This window comes from Syngnathus floridae, chromosome 7 (genome assembly GCF_059516105.1).
Source record: "Syngnathus floridae isolate MCC-2025c chromosome 7, RoL_Sflo_1.0, whole genome shotgun sequence".
NCBI lineage: Eukaryota > Metazoa > Chordata > Actinopteri > Syngnathiformes > Syngnathidae > Syngnathus > Syngnathus floridae.
This window is the reverse complement of record NC_142419.1, coordinates 8107501-8128466: the sequence shown is the minus strand read 5'-3', so window position 1 is coordinate 8128466 and position 20966 is coordinate 8107501. Positions and strand designations below refer to the sequence as shown.

Sequence of the window (20966 nt, the reverse complement as noted above, 5' to 3'; positions counted from 1 at the left end):
GTCAACTGATCACCACCTGGTGGTGGGTTGGCTCCGATGGTGGGGGAAGATGCCGGTCCGACCTGGCAGACCCAAACGCTCTATGAGGGTCTGCTGGGAACGTCTGGCAGAATCTCCTGTCAGGAAGAGCTTCAACTCCCACCTCCGGCAGAGCTTTTCCCACGTCCCGGGGGAGGCGGGGGACATTGAGTCTGAGTGGACCATGTTCCGCGCCTCCATTGTTGAGGCGGCCGACCGGAGCTGTGGCCGTAAGGTCGTTGGTGCCTGTCGTGGCGGCAATCCCCGAACCCGCTGGTGGACACCGGCGGTAAGGGATGCCGTCAAGCTGAAGAAGGAGTCCTATCGGGCCGTTTTGGCCTGCGGGACTCCGGAGGCAGCTGACAGGTACCGGATGGCCAAGCGGAACGCGGCTTCGGCGGTTGCTGAGGCAAAAACCCGGGCGTGGGAGGAGTTCGGTGAGGCCATGGAGAATGACTTTCGGACGGCTTCGAGGAAATTCTGGTCCACCATCCGGCGTCTCAGGAGGGGGAAGCAGTGCAACGTCAACACTGTTTACAGTGGGGATGGCGTGCTGCTGACCTCGACTCGGGACGTCGTGAGTCGGTGGGGAGAATACTTCGAAGACCTCCTCAATTCCACCTACACGCCTTCCATTGAGGAAGCAGGGCCTGGAGACTCTGAGGCGGATTCTCCAATCTCTGGGGCCGAAGTCACTGAGGTAGTCAAAAAACTCCTCGGTGGCAAGGCCCCGGGGGTGGATGAGATCCGCCCGGAGTTCTTAAAGGCTCTGGATGTTGTGGGGCTGTCATGGCTGACACGCCTCTACAACGTTGCGTGGACATCGGGGACAGTGCCTCTGGATTGGCAGACTGGGGTGGTGGTTCCCCTCTTTAAGAAAGGGGACCGGAGGGTGTGTTCCAATTACAGGGGAATCACACTCCTCAGCCTCCCTGGTAAGGTCTATTCAGGGGTGCTGGAGAGGAGGGTCCGTCGGGAGGTCGAACCTCGGATTCAGGAGGAGCAGTGTGGCTTTCGTCCTGGCCGTGGAACAGTGGACCAGCTCTACACCCTCGGCAGGATCCTCGAGGGTGCATGGGAGTTCGCCCAACCAGTCCACATGTGTTTTGTGGACTTGGAGAAGGCGTTCGACCGTGTCCCTCGGGAGGTTCTGTGGAGGGTGCTTCGGGAGTACGGGGTGCCGAGCCAACTGATAAGGGCGGTTCGGTCCCTGTATCACCGATGCCAGAGTCTGGTCCGCATTTCCGGCAGTAAGACGGATTCGTTCCCAGTGAGGGTTGGACTCCGCCAAGGCTGCCCTTTGTCACCGATTCTGTTCATAATTTTTATGGACAGAATTTCTAGGCGCAGCCGAGGCGTTGAGGGGGTCCGGTTTGGGGACCTCAGCATCGCGTCTCTGCTTTTTGCAGATGACGTGGTGCTGTTGGCTTCTTCAGGCCGTGATCTCCAGCTCTCGCTGGAACGATTCGCAGCCGAGTGTGAAGCGGTCGGGATGAGGGTCAGCACCTCCAAATCCGAGTCCATGGTCCTCGATCGGAAAAGGGTGGAATGCCCTCTCCGGATCGGGGATGAGATCCTGCCCCAAGTGGAGGAGTTCAAGTATCTTGGAGTCTTGTTCACGAGTGAGGGGAGGATGGAGCGTGAGATCGACAGGCGGATCGGTGCAGCGTCGGCAGTAATGCGGACCCTGTACCGGTCCATTGTGGTGAAGAGAGAGCTGAGCCAAAAGGCAAAGCTCTCAATTTACCGGTCGATTTACGCTCCTACCCTCACCTATGGTCACGAGCTATGGGTCGTGACCGAAAGAACGAGATCTCGGATACAAGCTTTACACTTTTAAATTTGTATATTTATTACTAATTTCAGGTTTGTAAAAGATTTAAATAGTGCACAAGATGGGGTATTGAAAAGTAATTATGACATGAATAATCAATTTAATGTTGACTGTTTTGAGAAGCTATTACCATTTGTTTTGGTATTTTTCTAATTAATTCACTAGGCAGTCACTCTTAATATTCTCCAGAAAGTACATGAAAGTGTTTCACACTCATACAGACGTGCTTGCGCTAACTTGCTGCTCTTGAGTAACAACAGCAGACCTCGTCTGTATCACTTCTTATTGGTTAGTCTGACTTACCTTGTATTCTACGAATCCTTGCTCTTGTCTATTCAACTGGGTCTTAATTATGTTTGCTGTTGTGCAGTCTGTCTATCCACTTAAGAATCCTGGCTTTGAGGCATGGTAATACGTTCCTCAAGTCCATTCAGCTGAGACTGCACAAGCCAAAGCCTCACTTTTCTTTCACCTATTTTTATCCTCCACATCTTTAATTAGAACCAGAGAAGACTGTGCTGGATTTTCAAATCTTAACTGTCAGCATGTAAGACTCAACCTGCAGCTGCTTACTTTGGCTAACTTAGATTTCTTACTGATCATATCAATCCCTGTTGTACATGTCCGGTGCAGGTTATAAGATGAAACTGAACTGATCAGACTCATTGAGTCTCTTTCTCCTTTTCTTGTTCTTCCCTTTTGAAAAAGTGGAATTGGTTCTTTGCAGTAGAAACAATGAGAGTGGCTCTTGTTCCTTTCAGCCTCTCTTCTTACCATCAAATAACTCACTTTGCTACACAGCACAATTATGATTATGCACCTTTCAGATGGATTCAATACAGAAGTCAGGCTATGTCACTTGCAAGACGGTGTAAAAATTGTGGGAACTCTGAATGTCACATTTGCTTTTCAATACTGACAATAAAAGGGTATAAAAAAAAGACAAGAGCAGAACCACGTTGAGCAGAAACAGCCAATATACTGCATATAGTAAAAAAATGTGGTAAACCAGGATGAATAATGCTGATAGGTGGGATTATTTCACTGCTGTCGGACGGAATCCTTGTACCCCCAGATAGCGTCACTTTTTAGGAGACCAAAAAAAGGCATGTTTGTTCATCCGATAAAATCACATCGCCAAAGAGCGCTAGCGTGAGCGGCAGTAGTAGCTCACTGGAATGGAAGCACCATTTGATTAAAGCAAACTAAAGGTGGGTATTGTGAAAAACCCCTCAGGGGATAGTTCATTTAGAACAAGTCCCATAGTGGTAACATAATTTGGGCTTGAAAACAATGGCATCCTCAGAAGAGATCAGAGTTGAAGCTACCATAGCAACAGTTTTGTTGGAATTTTTCTTACTAAAGAGCTGAGAAATGCAGTTTTGTGAAATTATGATATCGGATGCTCGTCAAGATAACACTACTTATTTGCTTGTTAATCTGGCCTGCATATGGCAGACACCCAACCACTTTTAATACCTCTTTCCAAAAGGCTTCAATTAGATCATTCCAAGATTGACTAACTCGGCTTTTTGAGAGCAACTGGAATGAAGATTCACCACAGGTTTATACCATCACTGTACCTAATGAAAGAACAGTGTAGCCAAATGCTCAGTAGGCTGCCGTAGTGGAGTTGATCAGGAAACGGAATATAACCAGTTTAGTTTTATTTTTGACATATGATACTAATAAAACCTGAAACTATGCACAGGTGAATAGCAGAAACATAGACAAAAGCATAAAGACATATGTGCAGTTGCATCACTACAATTTGTAAATCATGCTCAAGCATGCATGTGTTTATTGGTGCCTTTATAGTGCGAACCGTTTCATTTGAGTGATAGCCTGCTTATTGTTTTCTCATCTCTTCAACACTTATTTGTCCCATTTTCTTCCCGGCATGAATGACAATCACTTCTTCTTGTAGTGTAGAATACAGAATTAGTTATTTACATGACCCTGAACCAGATCAGCGTTAAAAAATTGGAACGGGTGGAGGGAATGCTGCTACAAGTTAAACACAGTCTGTTTAAGGAAGCTTTTTGTTGTTTGATATGGGAGAATTTAATTTCCCTGTAATGAAGGGAAACTCAGTCATATTTTGGATTCATGAAATGTAATTTAAGTGCAAAAATAGCTGTTAATATTAAAATCTCCCACTGATAAAAATGACTGTTTTGGTTCCAATCTTATAATCTCTCTTTGCCTGACCTATTATCTATCATCATTTGATATTGATTTTGAACTATACCAACAAAGCCAAAGGACATTTTAAAAAACACCACTCAGTTTTCTATTGTGCTTGGTCTTCATTACAAGTTCTGCTTTGTCACATTTTTTTTTACTGTGAAGACTCACACCAATTCGTTTTTGACATGTCACTATTGTCCTTGTCGTCCCTCAGCATCCTGAACTAATGAGGAATATTTTTTAATTTTAAATTTGCACACAAAAAAAGCACCACTTTTGCTAGGTCTATTGCAAAAAAAACATCCATGGTCCTGCACCAAATACTATTTAACAAGGACTATAAAATTATGTTGATAGTGATTTTGTCAAAGTTTAATGGTCATTTTAAAAGCCTGGATGAAGTGTTGTTCAATTACTGTAAACTCACTTATTTTAGGAAACATAATAGGTATAAAACCACCGTGATAATAAAGGCAATACTGCCAAAGAACTGAATAGGTTTTCATTATCCAACAAAGAGAATGACAAATGCTTATAATGAGTTGACAAAATCAATTTAGAGAAAAATGCAATCAAATTGCCTGAGTGCAAATGTGGCATTTAAAAGGGTTTTCTTAGTATAGTAGTGCATTGGGAATATTAGATTGGAGACAGTTGGCCCAATTTTCATGCCTAGCACAACTACAAAGTGCTGTCTAACTGTTTGCATGGGTGGAGTTTTCTTTCTTTTTGTATTTTGGGAGATTTGTGGAAGTGGACAGAGGTAACTTGCTTCCCGACCAATAGCCTTTGATTCCTTTAAAATCATCACAGAAGAGGCACACTTTTTTTAACAATGCTGAAGCAGAAATGGACTGCTACGCAGAAGATGGAAGCACACAAAATACATTTATAAGGAAGTGCAAGCAGAACCTCCATGGGTGGATGATGTAAAATTGGCCAAGGCAATCAGACCACCACTGTGAAGTGTACCCTTGGAGAACACATCACAACATGATTGTTCATGTCCGTGTTTGACCCCCCCCCCCCTCCACACACACACATCTACAACTGTGCCATAGCCAAAGAAGGGTTTTTTAAAAATATAATAAAGATGACAGTAGTAATAATAATGCATAAATGAATTGAGTTGTACAATGATTCAGAGGGTTCACTGCAAACTCTTGTTATATTTATGACAGCAGCACAATGATATCCACGACCCTATTAGCTCCAACCTCAGGATCCAGGGTGAGTTATGGTCACTTGTTGTTTTGCAATCCATGAGTCATTTAAATCACCAATCCTGTTTGTTCTGGATGATCCTACAAGGGGCAAAAAGGGCCAGAAATAACTTCAGGACTTTTGCGGTCTTCTTCACAAATAAAGTAAGGGTGGCCAATGATTTCGAGAGATAAATCAGTGAAGCATCTATACTAATGTGGTTGTTTCACTTGTGGTGAAAAGAGCAGAGCAAAAAGGCAAATATCTCAGGTGACCTTTTGATACACTGCTGGTCGGGATTCTTAAACTTTATGAATTCAAGCACAGTTATGTATTTTAAGGCACACTGATGTTTAAATGTAATAATTAAACTACTTTAAAAGGAATTTATGATAAAAATGTGATTAAGGTTCAAATGTAATTCATGTTAAAACACAGAACACATACAGAAATATGCTGGTGCCTAGTGTTCTGTCTTCTTGCAGAAAAATACAGTGAGACATGACAATCTTTCATTATTAGTGAGTGTGGCTAAAAAGGAAACATCTTGGACATTAACTTCACTGAATAGGATGAAGCATTTTGTATTTGTGTGAAAATTTGATTCAAGTGCAGTACATTAGTTATGCCAATTTGTGGTGCAAGCCGTTGTTATATAATGACTCAAATCCAATTACATTAGTCATTTACATCAAATGCATCCCATCCTTTTGTGTATGATACTTAAAACTCCTACCCATTAGCAAATGCCAAATATTTGTTGAAAATTTTACATACTGCAGAAACTGACTGATAAGAGCATTAAGGCAGACATGAAGAGAATATCCATTTAGGCCTGTTGATGAGATAATGATCCAGCAGTAAAAAAGTCACCTTACTTTAAGAAATATTTCTTAGACGAAAGGAGATTGTCTATGGATTACAGTGATGGCGTTAAAGTGTTAAAAAAGGGACAGACTACAGTGTGACAGAGCAAGAAAGATATGCTTTGGAGTGTAATTGTATGATAAGGATACCACTAGTATTCTCTATCACTTACTCAATTATGTTGGATTGAAAAACTAATCAACTACCCTATTAAAACAAGGGACCCTACAGCGCGAGGTTAAACAAAAGCAAAGTAATTTACCTCATTTTGCACACTTAGATATACGCACATCTATTCCTGGACTTTCTCTCATTCATCTTGATCTCCAAAGAGGTTTTCCAAGAAAGGAGCAAGAGTTTTGCTGCTTTTTTTTTCTTCCTCCTTTTGGAACATGCTGTTTTTATTAAAAGTTGGTTGACATGATGTGCAGGTCTGTATTTCATTGTGACTTTTTAATCACCAAGCTTTTACTGCTCTCATACGTTGGGGCATTGTACTGTCAGATTCATTCACAAACGTATCTTTCACTTTACCTGTGTCCACAAAGAAGGCTCACAAGCTGCACATAAGCGCCACAACTGCTTGAGTAGATTTGACCACAATACATTTTTTTCATTGGAATTTAAAGGTGACGGTATTTTGTTATCTACACAACTCAAAATCAATTATTGGTATAATTTGTAGTCCAGGTAACAGTCCTTGTAGTGAAGCGGTAAGTCTTCCTGCCACAACAAAAAGTCTTCCTTTTCAGAGGTCAACATGGACACTTGGTCTACTCTCTAATTCATTTCAGCACCCTTTAACCCGTCATCTACCTTAACCTCAGCACTGTCTCTTCTTTTCTCATCCAACCCCTCTCTGTGGCCACTGATCCGATCCTTGGAAAAGTTTTTTTGTGGCTGTGACTCTGCTTCCAATGTCTTGCCCAAGAGAGATGCTTGGTATAATTTTCTTTTTATCGCTTCATCTCACCCTCTCTGGAAGTACGGTCTATTACCTCCTGACGGATGGGGAGAAGGGTTGGAGAAGTGATTGCGAGAGAAAAGAATTAAGAGCAGTGTGGCTGCACGCAATCAGGCCTCCAGTTTTGTTCACTCTCTCTTAATCTTATTTGTTGCTCCTATTCAACAAACATGAGAGATAGCAGGCAGTTAATTAGACTCCAATTAAACATTTTGTATTTTCTTGACTTATTTTTAGTTTATATTTGCATAACAACGAGGGCTGAAAGGTATGAAAAAATGATCTGACAGCAAGTAGGAGAGAAAGCGGTGGACGTGATGGACATTCGCTAAGGAACCTGGCCTTTCGGTAATTGTGCTTGCCGTGGAGCAGAGGTCAGAGGTAAATGCCACATGTAGATATGTCCTTCTCTAATGAGTGGGAGGAGCAATGACATATTCCCAAATACACTTTCCTGGATGCATATTGTCACATATACCTACAACAGTTGCATCAATAATGTTCATGTGAAATCTAGGCAAGTATCCAGCCTTGGTTTAACACACATACTTTCCTCCATTTGCCTATCACAAATGTAATCATTAATTTCCTCCGACATTGGTTATGTATCTTGATATATATGAAATTACTTTGGGGAATTTCATATTGAACAGCGCAAACTCTAATATGTTGCAGGTACTGACTTTAGTATTAAGAGACACCAGTCCAAGAACATAAGCAGATATGTTTCACATAATGTCAGCACACTTGAATATATACGTACATATGTATTGATATACTGTGAAATATGATCTTGAAGTGATTAAGAACTGCAATAAATAATAATTATTCATGCATAAGCAGTTAGCACGTTTACCTCACAGTTCTAAAGTTTGGGTATGAATCTCAACTCTGGCCTTTTTGTCTGGCCTACTTGTTAAGCCCAGTGTCTAAAAAAGTGCACAAAAGCCTCCATTAAGACTGTGGGGATTCCACTTTCACTCGTGGAGTCAGCACTTCATGACCAAGCTGCCAAATTAATGGCAGAGTGGAGCAGTCGAGAGAGGAATGAAAAAACATTGAGAAGCCAAACGTTTCAACAACAATGAAGCCGGATTGTGACACTGTCTACATTGAAGAGCGACCCTTGGGCTCTCTCCTCTAGTCAAAAAGCTAAACAGCATCACAGTTGGTCCCAGAGGACTGCTGGCTCAGTGTGCCCGATTTCCAGTCCAGCCGGGTACATTTGTCACACCTAGCCATAGTCAGGCTACTACATACACCAAGTCCATAACTAACTAGTTCAAATTGCATGACAATTTCTTTTAATGTGTTGACTTTATTATTTTTTACCTTTTATCACTGACAGTTGAGTGAGACCAAAACAATAAAGACAGAGTGATAGGATAGCAGAGGCATGATAAAAAATAATGGAACAAAAATTCCAAAGGGTATAAAGTAATTTCAGACATTTTTATTCTCCTCCTTTTGTTCTTTCACTCACATACTGATCTGTTGACCACTCGGCAGGCCTATATGGAATTATGGGCCTTTGCGTTCCAATATACATTTTTAATGTGTCGGTCACCACAACCCTCAAAAAAGAATAAAAGAACCATTGTTGCCCAAGGTGCCTCAGTACAGTAGATATTAAATTTACATCAGTGGAAAGAAATTGAAACTCTAATAACAATGTGACCTAGCAGGCCATGCCTCATATTGCTGTGCCAAAATGAATCAAATGAAGTAAACAGAAGGCTATCTTGCACAAAAAGGCTGATGTAAAGGAAGAGGCCAGGGTCAAGGAATCTGACCCACTGATTTGGAAGATGAGATTGATTAGGAGAAAATATTTCTGTGCATTGCAAAGAAAAGGCATTCCTAGGATCACTCTGCAGGGATAAAGTGTGGATAGTGACTTGTTGAGGATAAAGTTTCTCATCTGAAGATAGGAGACATGCTTGTATGATACTTCTTAGTAGATTACAAAGGATGGTCCAAAAATGTTTTGTTCACAATACTATAAAAAAAAGTATGGTTCACATTTAACCATACTGCATGGAATCCCATGTCCCATTGGATTTTGAACGCAGTCTTGAAATATCCTTCACAACCTGCAAATCTTGGACCAGTATCAATACGCATTTCGGAGGATTCTGACAAAAATTATGCATCACAAATACTTGAACAGTCGTACCTCATATGCCTTGAGTGACATTCTATTCTATTCTATTCTATTCTATTCTATTCTATTCTATTCTATTCTATTCTATTCTATTCTATTCTATTCTATTCTTCCAAACTACTCGAGTGTTACTGGCAACATCAGCAAATACTTAATTTGGCACAGTTTAAAGAAATGAAATCTTAAGAGATTTATCAAATATTATAGCACATAATAAAAAAACTCAAAAACTTGAACTGTCGACATGGCCAGAATCCAGGCAGTTTCGGGTGCTGTGAATATTCAGTTGTTATATAGGCTGTTGTGAAAACGCCTCATAAATAAAGATGTATTGTATCGTATGTGTAGCATTTCGTACTCATACCGTGACCTTGTGACTATGAGCAGTACATGTGTGCCCTTACCTCACCTAGGGAAATGCATCATTAATGTTTGTGTACGTGTCCTGGCCCCCTACTATTGCAACAGCTGCTTCTTGCTCTTATTCCAACATCTCTCCTTGCGCTTGTTGCTCGATTTCTACCTCACACTGAGAGGCGTCCTTGTGAGAGCTTATTTATGGCACAGAGGTTTAACTTTTCCCTTTTTGTCATATCACATTGGGACATACTCTTTCTCTCTGTGAAACCTCACCCAGAAAAATACATACACTGTTTATCTGGAAATATGACATTTTAGTTGCGTCTGCATGACAACGCATGATAAGGCTGAAATGATAGTTTGGATATTAACATTTTCTATTCACATTCATCTCGTCATATATACCGGGTGCCTTTAATCTTTAGAAAGGGTTTCACATTTATTTAAAAAAACTAAAACACACCCTAAACTAATGTAAGGTCACAATGAATGATGAGAGTACACTAGAATACGTAGATGCTAGCATTGGACATTTTAAGTGCTTCAATAAGTCCAGTCAGAATTCCTTTTTATTTATAATTCTTTTATGGCCGCAATCTCTCAAGGAAGGGTCTATAAAGCCTTATCTAAGTGTTGTTTATGGCACTGGTGAGACATTAACATACAAGAAGGCAATTTTCAGTCATGAAACTGTGACTTTGAAAGATCACCAACACGTCTAGCTCTGGAAAGCATTTAAAGCAGCGTTTGTTTTATCCTCAGTAAAAATGATTGACAGCTACCGTATTTTCCATAAGTCTATAACTTATATTTTCTATAAGTCACAGTTTTTTTCATAGTTTGGCCGGGTGTGCGACCTATACTCAGGAGCGATTTATGTGCGAAATTATTAACACATTATATTATTTCACGTTATTTTCACACTAAACCGCAAGAGGGTGCACTAGGCCTGTGAAATAATTGGAACTGCAACTAACGATGAGTCTGACGTAAGCGACGTAGAAGAGGAAGCACCACATCTTCTACTTCCGGAGTTAGCGGAGTTGTTTAAAAGTGGTACAGAGGATGAAGATTTCAATGGATTTAGTGATTTGGAGTGACACGGATGGTTTGGTAAACTTGTTAGCATGTTATTTATGCTATAGTTATTTGAATAGCTCTTAATGTTATGTTAATGTTGCTTATGTGTTATGTAATGTTAGCATCCTGTACAATTATTCACCTCGTTGTTGCCTCTATTCTATTTTTATTTTAAATTGCCTTTCAAGATGACATGTCTGTTCTTGGTGTTGGATTTTATCAAATAAATTTCCCCCAAAAATGCGACTTATACTCCATTGCGACTTATATATGTATTTTTCTTCTTTATTATGCATTTTATAGCTGGTCCGACTTTTACTCCGGAGCGACTTATAGTCTGGAAAATACAGTACTCGTCATAGAGTGAATACACAAGAATGTGAAACAGTACACTAAACATGACTTTTAGCTTGTCGCTTGTCATTCAAAATGACTCTTTTTTGGTGTTAGACTAATTGGACAGAAATTTAAGTGTCAACAGTGACTGCACATGGTACTGTGCATGTGCTGTGCCTTGCCTGTCTAAATAAATCCACAAATTCCCTTAGAGACAGATAAATAAATACACACTGACCATAGGCGTAGTGCAATTATGACTTCTTGTTTGAGAGTAGTTATGTGTGAATTGCAATGTATGTCCCACAATGTTTACGTCAACTTCAGAGTTGTTTGACGTTAACAACCAACAAAATAAGTTATTATTTCACTGCGTATGCTTGATGTCAGTACGGACAATAGTAGAACAGCATTTTTTTTCATACTTTATGTCTTTCGGCAATTGGGGAACATGAATTCACGCAAAAACAAGAACAGATATGTATGAATGTATGTATGAATTTAGGTTTCGAAGGTCCAAATCGCCAAAGCAAAAGCCACATATCAATTTTGCCTTGGAAAAATGAACTTTGCTAAGGAGGCATGTCAAGAAGTTTGAAAGAGGCTTTTTCATGCATAATTCATCAAACCGGTGCCGCTGTTCTCTTATCATTACCCTGCAACCTAATGTTATGTGATGTTATTCATAATGCAAAAAGAGCTAAGACAGAGGGCTTTCATTTATTGATATGTATATGTTTCACAACATTGAAATATGCTCAGATATGCCTGACCAAACCCCTAATCAAAACATAAAATATTCATGAAAACATTTATAAAGGCTTTGCAAGTCTGTTTGCAGGCAAACGTTTGGGAACGCATATGTGAGGTGTCTGTGCAAATTTGAAGGCCTACATAACTTATGACTTGACAAAGAACAATATGGCAAAGAGGTGTTCTGAACGAAAAAGGGATTTCAATGTGGATTGGTAGCTTAGTTAAGTTCCATGGAGTTGTGAAAAAGTGTGTGTGTAACTGCAGTTTGGGTACATGACACACCATACATGAATATCCTTTATATATATATATATATATATATATATATATATATATATATATATATATGTGGATTTATATTTTGATCTTGGATGTGTGTAAACTACAATGAAGACTGCCAGAGGGAAAGAAGGGCATGTGATGATGCACTAAAATTATTATTATCCTTCCGGAGCGTGAAGAAAATAGTGTGCAGCAGCCTCACTCATTAGCAATCTTCCAAATATTACAAATTGTTCTGGCAATACAAGATACGACTGTACTTTGACTTGCTGTTTACAAGTTCTTGCGTGTGCGTGTGTGCGTGTGTGTGTGTGTGTGTGTGTCTATATGTATAGAGTTTGTGCTCTCAGGTCTAGAGATCATGGAGGGGCAATTACAAAAAGGGACATCCGGTTAGAGTCCAGCATCAGAAATCAATCTAACTTTCTGCTCTTTAAAAGGCATCTTATGGAATACAATATGCATTTTCTTTGTCTAGACAACAAGTAAATAGTGGCATGTCTGCTCCCAGAGTTTCAAAGCAATCAAGAAGATTCAGGAGTGTGTAGACATGCTTGATGCCCAGGGGCAGGCGAATTGATGGAAATGACAGACAGCCACTAACCTTTTCACAACGTGATCCTGTGATTGACATATCCGTGGTGAGAAAGTGGCCTGCAGAAGGAGCAGATATCACTGCAGAGGTCAGGGTTGAATGGAGTGTGCAATCATTTCAATCTATGTGTGTGTGTGTTTGTGTGTGTGTGTTTGTGTGTGTGTGAGAGCGATTGTGTGAGTGAGAGATAGTGGGAACCGTTAAGCATATTTGTATGGCCACATCTTACCTTCCCATTGCAATTTCCCTCTTGCGATGATATCAATTTAGGTGAATGATAGCACTTGGTTTTGGGCGGTAGGATACTCATTTGGTGCTGTTTGGTACTGGTTTCATCACCCTGTAATTGAAAAACAACATACACAGATTGAATGACAGATAAAAGGGAAATGGTGATGATGTTTATGGATATTCTTTACAATGTAAACGCTTTTGAACAAAGAGATGGGGTGGGGCAAAGGTGTTCCACATATTTCGTGATTTAGGCCATGGCAACCCCCGTTTATGGGAAACTTGACAGGCCATGATTGCCGGGGATTTCCGAACAGAATTTTTGAATTCAAAAAATGGCCACGCCAGTCATGGTGTCAAAATTGACCAAAGTAAAATGGGGGAAAGCTAAAAAACCTGACAGTACGTAATAACCTAAAACGTAGTGAGGGGGCCGGCTCACGTATCTTCCGGTTCTTTCACGTTTTATCACGTGCACATTTTATCTTGTTTTGTCAATGTTCTCACCGCAAGCTTAGGTGGATAGAAGCTATTTCATCGTATTTAATCATGGTGTCTGAGTATTTGCGGGCCTTCACCTTTGAGCCCCTGGCAATCAGCAGCCTTTTCCCCTCAGTGCCTGTCACAGATAAACTGTCAGACAACTTAACAAGACCTAAATATGAAGGAAAAATAGGGCAAAATCCTATGTTGTGCTGCATGTCAGGCAAACGGGGCTGCCGTGGCTGCCATGGACATAAAATAAATGCAGCATATCAAAAGTCCAGTTTCGTGTGTGAATGTGTGTGGTTTGGGAATGTGACAATTGCACGGTGCTTTACGTAATTCACTTTGCTGTCAGCTCATTTGTCTTTATCAGGATGGCCCCACAAGGAGAGACACATTATGGTTAAGGCCAGGTTCACTTTCACAAAGACACTCAAGCACACACACACGTACACAGTTTGATTCATTTTCCAAGCATATTCAGAGAAATACAGACAGCAAACCTACAAACAGATACACCTTCACTAACTTAAAATAACTAATTATGTAGAAAATTGTGTGCATGCCCAATGTGCAAAAACCCAAGCACAATTTATTTCCAGCAGGTACTAGACAGTCAGTTATAAAGCTGATTCATAATTTATCAGGACTAATAGCCACCTGCCTGTGCCACGAGCTGTTATCTGCCACAAATTATGGGCTCAGAAAAGCCTGTTTTGACAGTATGTGTACCTGTAGAGTGACGGGCTGAAAAAGTATGAATTCAAAATGAGAGCTTCTGATTTGTCTGTGCTGCATATTTAGTATGATCTGCATGTGGCTTTATTGACCATCTCCCGGGCTCCATAAGGTTCCCCTAAATGTAAACATTGTTTTGTATGTCTTGACTTTTACCAGGCTTTAAATTTGGATGCAATGTATATTTCACAGTTATAAAATATGTGAATTGAATTATACATTGTATATGAAATTACAAGAATGATGATTGATGTGGGGTGGACTGTGGGGTGGAGTCTAAGATGCTGCTGAGACAAGATTCAGTCACACGACAGGTTATAAAAAATTGCCTTTGTTTAAGAAAATATACACTATGATTATCATAATTTTAGCAGCAGCAACAAAAGTCACTAGCCGACAGGTTATTCAGGGACTGGGTCACCAAGTCATGGTCGTGGCAGTGAGGAGGTGGTGCTGGTTCTGAAGGAGGAAGATATGGTGGTGGATGGAGAACGAAGCAAAAGTGGGTTTTACTTTCTAGACATGAATTTAACACCTCTGGAATGCACAGTACAGAGTAATGGCATTATTGTTTAGGGTGTTGACTTTAATTCATGTGCAAACTGTTAGAAACTGTTAAGCAGAGCCAAGGGTTTTTGCGTGTTTTATACGTGTTTCATACAGGATATTTGAAAGTGCTTGACATGACAATAACAATGGCAAAAAATACTCTTGAGAAATATTATCATGACTTGACATGAGAGTGGAGACTTCAGTGCTGAACTGTTCAGTTTAGCTGCTTGAGTTGTAGAAATCTTGACTATAGGATCAGGATTAGAATCAGTCTTGCAGAAGGGATTGAGCTGATAAGGTAAGGAGCGAGGGAAAAACAATACACTTGTGATTTGTTCGCAACAGAACTACCAGGAGAAGGTGATGTGATTGTGTTGTTTTTAATATCAATGAGTATCTTCCAATGGGACCAACCCAGTCTGCATTAACGTATGTCTCATACATGAGTCAGCGGCGATTTTGCCGGTGCATGTGTTTATTTGTGTTTGGGCAGTGAGTCAAGGTGTATTTCCATTTGGTTGTGTGTGCCTCCGTTTACGTGTTTATGCATAAAACATAGGGTGTCTGATTCTCAAGCTTCAAAATAACTTTGTGGCTAGACTCCCATCAGATACTGTAGGTCCCAAGCCTGAGCGGGGTAAATAAGAAACAAGGTGCCAAGACTAAATCCTCAAGTGGCCTCACAGCTTTGGCCTTAGCTGAAACATCTTGCCAGACAACATATCCACAGCATAATGAGTTCGAGTCTCTCAGGTATTGGGATAACTCTAAACACTCACTCGAACCTATCAGTATGTGTACTTTTGTGTGCATGCGTACGTGTTTGTGAAGGAGGTTCCTCTCCCAAGAGCACTCGGATAAATTTAAACGAAGCTCATTGGCATAAGAGGATTTGACTTTTTCCTTGTTGTGGTAATGAGGTGTGATAAACACCAGCGGGTGAGTTTCATGTTTCATACATGCTTGTGATTGATACAAAACACAAGATTTACATTGCCTTGTTCCCATGAAGATTTCCCATGAGACTTGGTGACACAAAATGTGAAACCTTGTTGACACTAATTCCACGGTCATTGAAGAAAAAGGTTTCTTAGGCCAACAGCTCACACAGATCATTACCGTCTATTTACCAGAAGCTAAAATATTGTCCTCATCCTTTTATTTTATTCCCTAGAAGGAGCATTTCTTGCCACGTAGCCACCACCGCAATTGTGTTGTCAGTGCTATTCAATTTGCGTTTGTATAACAAAGCTGAGCTTTTGACATTCTAGTTGGTGGCAAGAGGTGCATGCTGAGTATCAAGTGTGGTTTCAACTGTGACTTGACACGAGATAATGTATTGTAAAAAGTCTGAAAAGTTTAGTTGATACAGTTAATATTTTTGTTATTGGACAGTGAGAAGAAAATTCAATTTTAAATAAAAACCCATGAAGATGATGTGATAACCACTTGATCCTTTCCCTCTACAACAATTTTTTTGGGACGGGCAAGTGCTGATACCAGATGTCAGTATCAGCCTTACTTCAATGTATCGATATTCGTGGCAGGGGCCGATACTGATATCAGGTGCCTCTTGTAGCCGTTTTATGATCGGGTGCTAGAAATATGGAAAATTGCCATTAATTTAATGTAATTTTAAGTAAAATTGCTGAATTGCTAAATTTGGATATACACCTTGTGTATAAGTGGATATAAGTATTTTTTAAATGTTGTCATCATTGTTTTTTTTTTCTGGAATTTTATGCATCCAAAGTACAAGTGATATCGGCACTTGGTATGAGTGAATACTCAAGAATTGAGGACTTGTTCTGGTATCTGTCTGAAAAAAGTGGTATGGAATATCCCTGCTCCTTTTACCTATTATACCTTGGCCAAATTTTGAGTAAGTATTATATTTCAAATATTTCAAAGTGGTTACTGCAGTAATGGGGTTTGATCTTCATTCGTCATCTTCATTAAATTAATTTGCGGGTAAATCATATAATGTCATCTTTATGCTTCATACAGCATAGTACATGTACACGGTAAGGAAATTTTCATTATGTTTTGCATATTTAAGGCATTAGTTTAGTGAGCAAAACCATTACCGCCAAATGACATTTACTTATCTTGGTGTGTGTGTGTGTGTGTGTGTGTGTGTGTGTGTGTGTGTGTGTGTGTGTGTCCATACGTGTGTGTGCGGAAGTGCAACACATACTGAAATGAAATGTAACTACAACCAATATTTATGTAGTAAACTCCCAACATTTCTGAGTAACTATGTGTGTGTAGAATGTGTGTAACGTTATAATATGTAAAATCTGATCTTAAAATAAAACCAGCCGATCAGAAATCCTTAATACAGTAGCTACAGTAGCTGCTCAATACATTTCAGCCCCAGACATCAGGTGAGGTTCAGCAGCGAATTATAATGTAATGTAATCTAATATCCATCCATTTTCTGTGCCGCTTTGTCCACACGGGGGTCGTATTTTCCGCACTATAAGGCGCACTGGATTATAAGGCGCACCTTTAATGAATGGGCCATTTTAAAACATTGTCCATATATAAGGCGCACCGGATTATAAAGTCCATCGAATAAATAACTCAACGTTGCTCAAACGTTAATGCAATCACAATATAGTAACACTCGAAACAGTGAAAACAATAACAATATATCAATAACTCAACGTTTCTAAAACATTAATATCACACAACACACAAAATAAACACGTAAAATTTACTTTAACAAATTAGTCCTCATCCACGAATCCATATTGGTCCATATATAAAGCGCACCGGATTATAAGGTGCACTGTTGGCTTTTGAGAAAATTTGAGGTTTTTAGGTACGCCTTATAGTGCGGAAAATACGGTAATATAATATAGTATAATATAATATTTAAGAGCTCACTCACACACCCTCAATATGCTCCATCTATTTATCTAATTTGATCAACTGAGAATAAGAGTAAATCTTTGCTCTACATCTCTCTAATCCACGTGACACTCCCACTGTCACGATGTGCTGTGTTCGAGAGCTTCCATCAAACCTTACTCTAAGCATGTAGAATTTACAGATGGCTTTTCTGATGTTTCCCCCATTTTCGTCACCCTTCACTTGCTATTTGTTCCAGACGAATGGCCTTAGCAGATCTGGGATTAAAATGGCGGATTTCCATGGCAAAGTAATGTGCACTTGAATCAAAGCGATGACATTACCTATTTTGCAACGTTACTGCTGTCTACATTTCCTATTTTCAGTATATTTTGTATATGGGTTATCCTGTAAACTGACGACTTTTGGATAGAACTGGTATTTGAATTGAATTGGTATTGATAATGAGTGAGAATGAAACATATGAACTGATCAAGGATGCGGCACACCTGCAGGATGAAGAGTAAATGAAATGATTTGATCGTTCAATGTGTATTGGCACTTTCATATGGCAACCCTCCCGAAGTAGTTAGTTGTTTAATTTCAAGTCACAATGCTTAAATTTTCTCCTGGCAGGAAAAAAGGCAGTGTTTGTGATATGTGGTAGTTAGGCTGATGCCAGCAAGAGAGAATGGGCTCCAAAAGCTCGCTTGCTGATCGCAGAGTGACTGTCCATTGTGCATGCATATGTGCATGCACACAAGGCTGTGTGTGCGCTTGTGTATTCATCCATGGCTTAAATTAAAATACACTGAGCAGTGAGAGGCTGTTTGCAGGCGATTAGTCTGACCACCAGTATTCACTCTTTATTTCCCTTGGTAGCTAAACATATTAGACAACCCTGCAGCCTTTCAGCTACACACACACTTGCTTGTGCGCACGCGCGCACACACGCACACACGCACGCAAGCACACACACACACACACACACACACACACACACACACACACACACACACACACATTGAAATACAAAGAAAATGACAGATCGATTGTTCGATAGATACATAGATCGATAGATACATAAACAGTTGAAAAGCTTGCTGGGCACAAGTGTGTTATTTTTGTTCCCAAATGTGCATCCCCTCGGGCATTATCCATAGACCAACTAAAGCAATATTTTATTTTTAAGTAATCTCTAGTGACTTGATGGTCATATACGGTACGACTCCAAAGTTTTAATTTGAACAGCTCCCTCCTCTTATTTGTGTGTGTTTTGCCTTGTTTTCCAAGGCAGCTGCTTGTGTAAATTCGTGGCATTCCAGTTCACCTGCACTTCTCCGTTTGAAGTCAATAAGCTATGAAGGATGACTCATTTGAAGTACGTGTTGTTGTAATGCATCCCATTTGAATCGAATGGCTTTCAAAGAGTGTGTCCTTTGAAGTAAGTATTTACCCCCCTTGGTGGCCACACTTTTTAAAGGCAGTCTTCTGAAGTCTGAGCATGTGCCAATTGGAAGGTAATGCTTATTAATAGAGAGCAAAGAAGCAATGAATGCATGGCTGAATAATAGTATTTTGGTTGCATGCTTATTAAATTGTGATTTGTGAATGTATTTTTCTTTATTAATCTTAAAGGTAAATTACCATAATTATAATGTAATAATTAGACAGGATGAACTATTTGAATTGGTCTTCAGGAAAATATTTGAAATGAACATTTTTAAGCATGTATTTGTATCCTTTTTAATCTAATATAACTTGATTCAATATAGTTTCCGTGCTTGTAACAAAGTATGTTATCAATTTTATGTAACCAGATTTGACACAGTCTCCATTTCCTCCCAACCGATGTGGTATCTGTGAATATGTCTCATCCAGGTACAGTGGTGCCTTGAGATATGAATTTAATTTGTTCCCTAATCACATCTTTCTGAAATGAATGGAAATGCCATTCATCGCTTCTGTGATTATCGATCCTAAGTGTTAGCATACTAATATCATTTTCTATCAAATCTCGGCTCCATCCTTCCTGTGTGGAGTTTGCCTATTCTACCCATGCCTGCGTAGGTTACCTACGGATACACATTCTAAAAACATGCATAGTTGTTAAATTGAGCACTCTAAGTTACTCTTATGACTGTGAATGGTTGTTTGTTTCTGTGTGCCCTGCCATTGGCTGGCAACCAGTTTAGGGTGTACCCACATTTACACTTGATATAGACATTCTTGTGAGTGATAGATATAATTGCAGTACAAATTTTTGACTTATTCAGAATGTTTTGGGTTGGAAAATGTTTTTCACTAGACTGTCAGTACATTTTATAAATTCCCACTTACCATAGTTATCAAATAATTGTGGAACATTCAGCAACATTTATTTAGTCATGACACCTTTCTGATAAGCCTCTGACTAGCTTTCAAGAAGGAGATAAAATGGTGAAAAGAGTCTTATTCTTCCTTCCAGACTACACTGCACTTGAGTCCGATGACTGACTCACTCATGGGGCATCCAAGAACAGATGGATTAAAAGGTAAATACTGCTTTAAGTCTTTGGGCTTTTGAAGAATTAATGCAGTTAATTGCTGGTATTTTCAAAATCCTCAAATCTATTTCAGCAGTAGTCTGAAAATAAATGATTACTCTAGAAATCAATCCAATCTTTATTTTTACATTTAACAACTCTGCCACAAACTGACTACACAAACCAACTTGTTTTAGGATCAGCATTTCATCACACTTCTATTCTATTCTTCTTAGTGCTTTAATTGGACTGTTGGAATGTGGAGCAGCATTTAAGGAGGTGAGTGTGAGAGCAAATGAGCAGCATGGGTAGCATTGGGTCCAATTGCCCGCTAGAAGGGATGGATCTTAAAATTGTCCATAATTGCATGGCGAAGAGCTTGGTTGTGTGCAAATTGTACAACAAAGGTTTTGCGCTTCACCAAAGCACTTCAAGCATTCACTATCACCTTAATGCAAATACATTGCAGCTATCACAAACACCAGAGGCATTATCAGCGTGAACCGTTTTTTTGTACAAGCAAGGTGAGTTTGTCTGGCCAAAAGAGAAGTACTACTCTAGTGCATTGGGAGGTTCGGACTGCGTCTAAACACCATCTGCTTCGAGTGATAGCAAGGACCAATTGGGCAAGGTATGAAAAAATTTAAATGCAGAAAAAATGTGACGTTGACACACACACACACACACATATATATATATATATATATATATATATATATATATATATATATATATATATATATATATATATATATATATATATATATATATATATATAATATATATACCATATATATGTGGTATATGGTACCACCTTATATTCCGGTGCGCCTTATATATATAAGGCGCACCGGAATATAAGGCGCACCTTCAATGAATGGCCCATTTTAAAACTTTGTCCATATATAAGATTATACATGTGGCCCGCG

General features: G+C 39.7%; 1 long non-coding RNA gene across 3 annotated transcripts in view; it reads right to left on the bottom strand.

The window, feature by feature from the left end:
• LOC148395011 (uncharacterized) overlaps positions 1 to 20966 on the bottom strand; it is an 89890-nt gene that overhangs the window by 63177 nt on the left and 5747 nt on the right. For 2 of the 3 annotated variants that reach the window (XR_015859447.1, XR_015859449.1), the window contains exons 2-4: positions 12879 to 12989; positions 12659 to 12708; positions 5151 to 5346 (exon numbers count right to left, since the gene is read on the bottom strand). This is a non-coding gene — a long non-coding RNA (uncharacterized LOC148395011). Of the gene's footprint in view, positions 1 to 5150; positions 5347 to 12658; positions 12709 to 12878; positions 12990 to 20966 lie in introns of those variants that run through there. The other variant, XR_015859448.1, reaches the window with a different exon arrangement.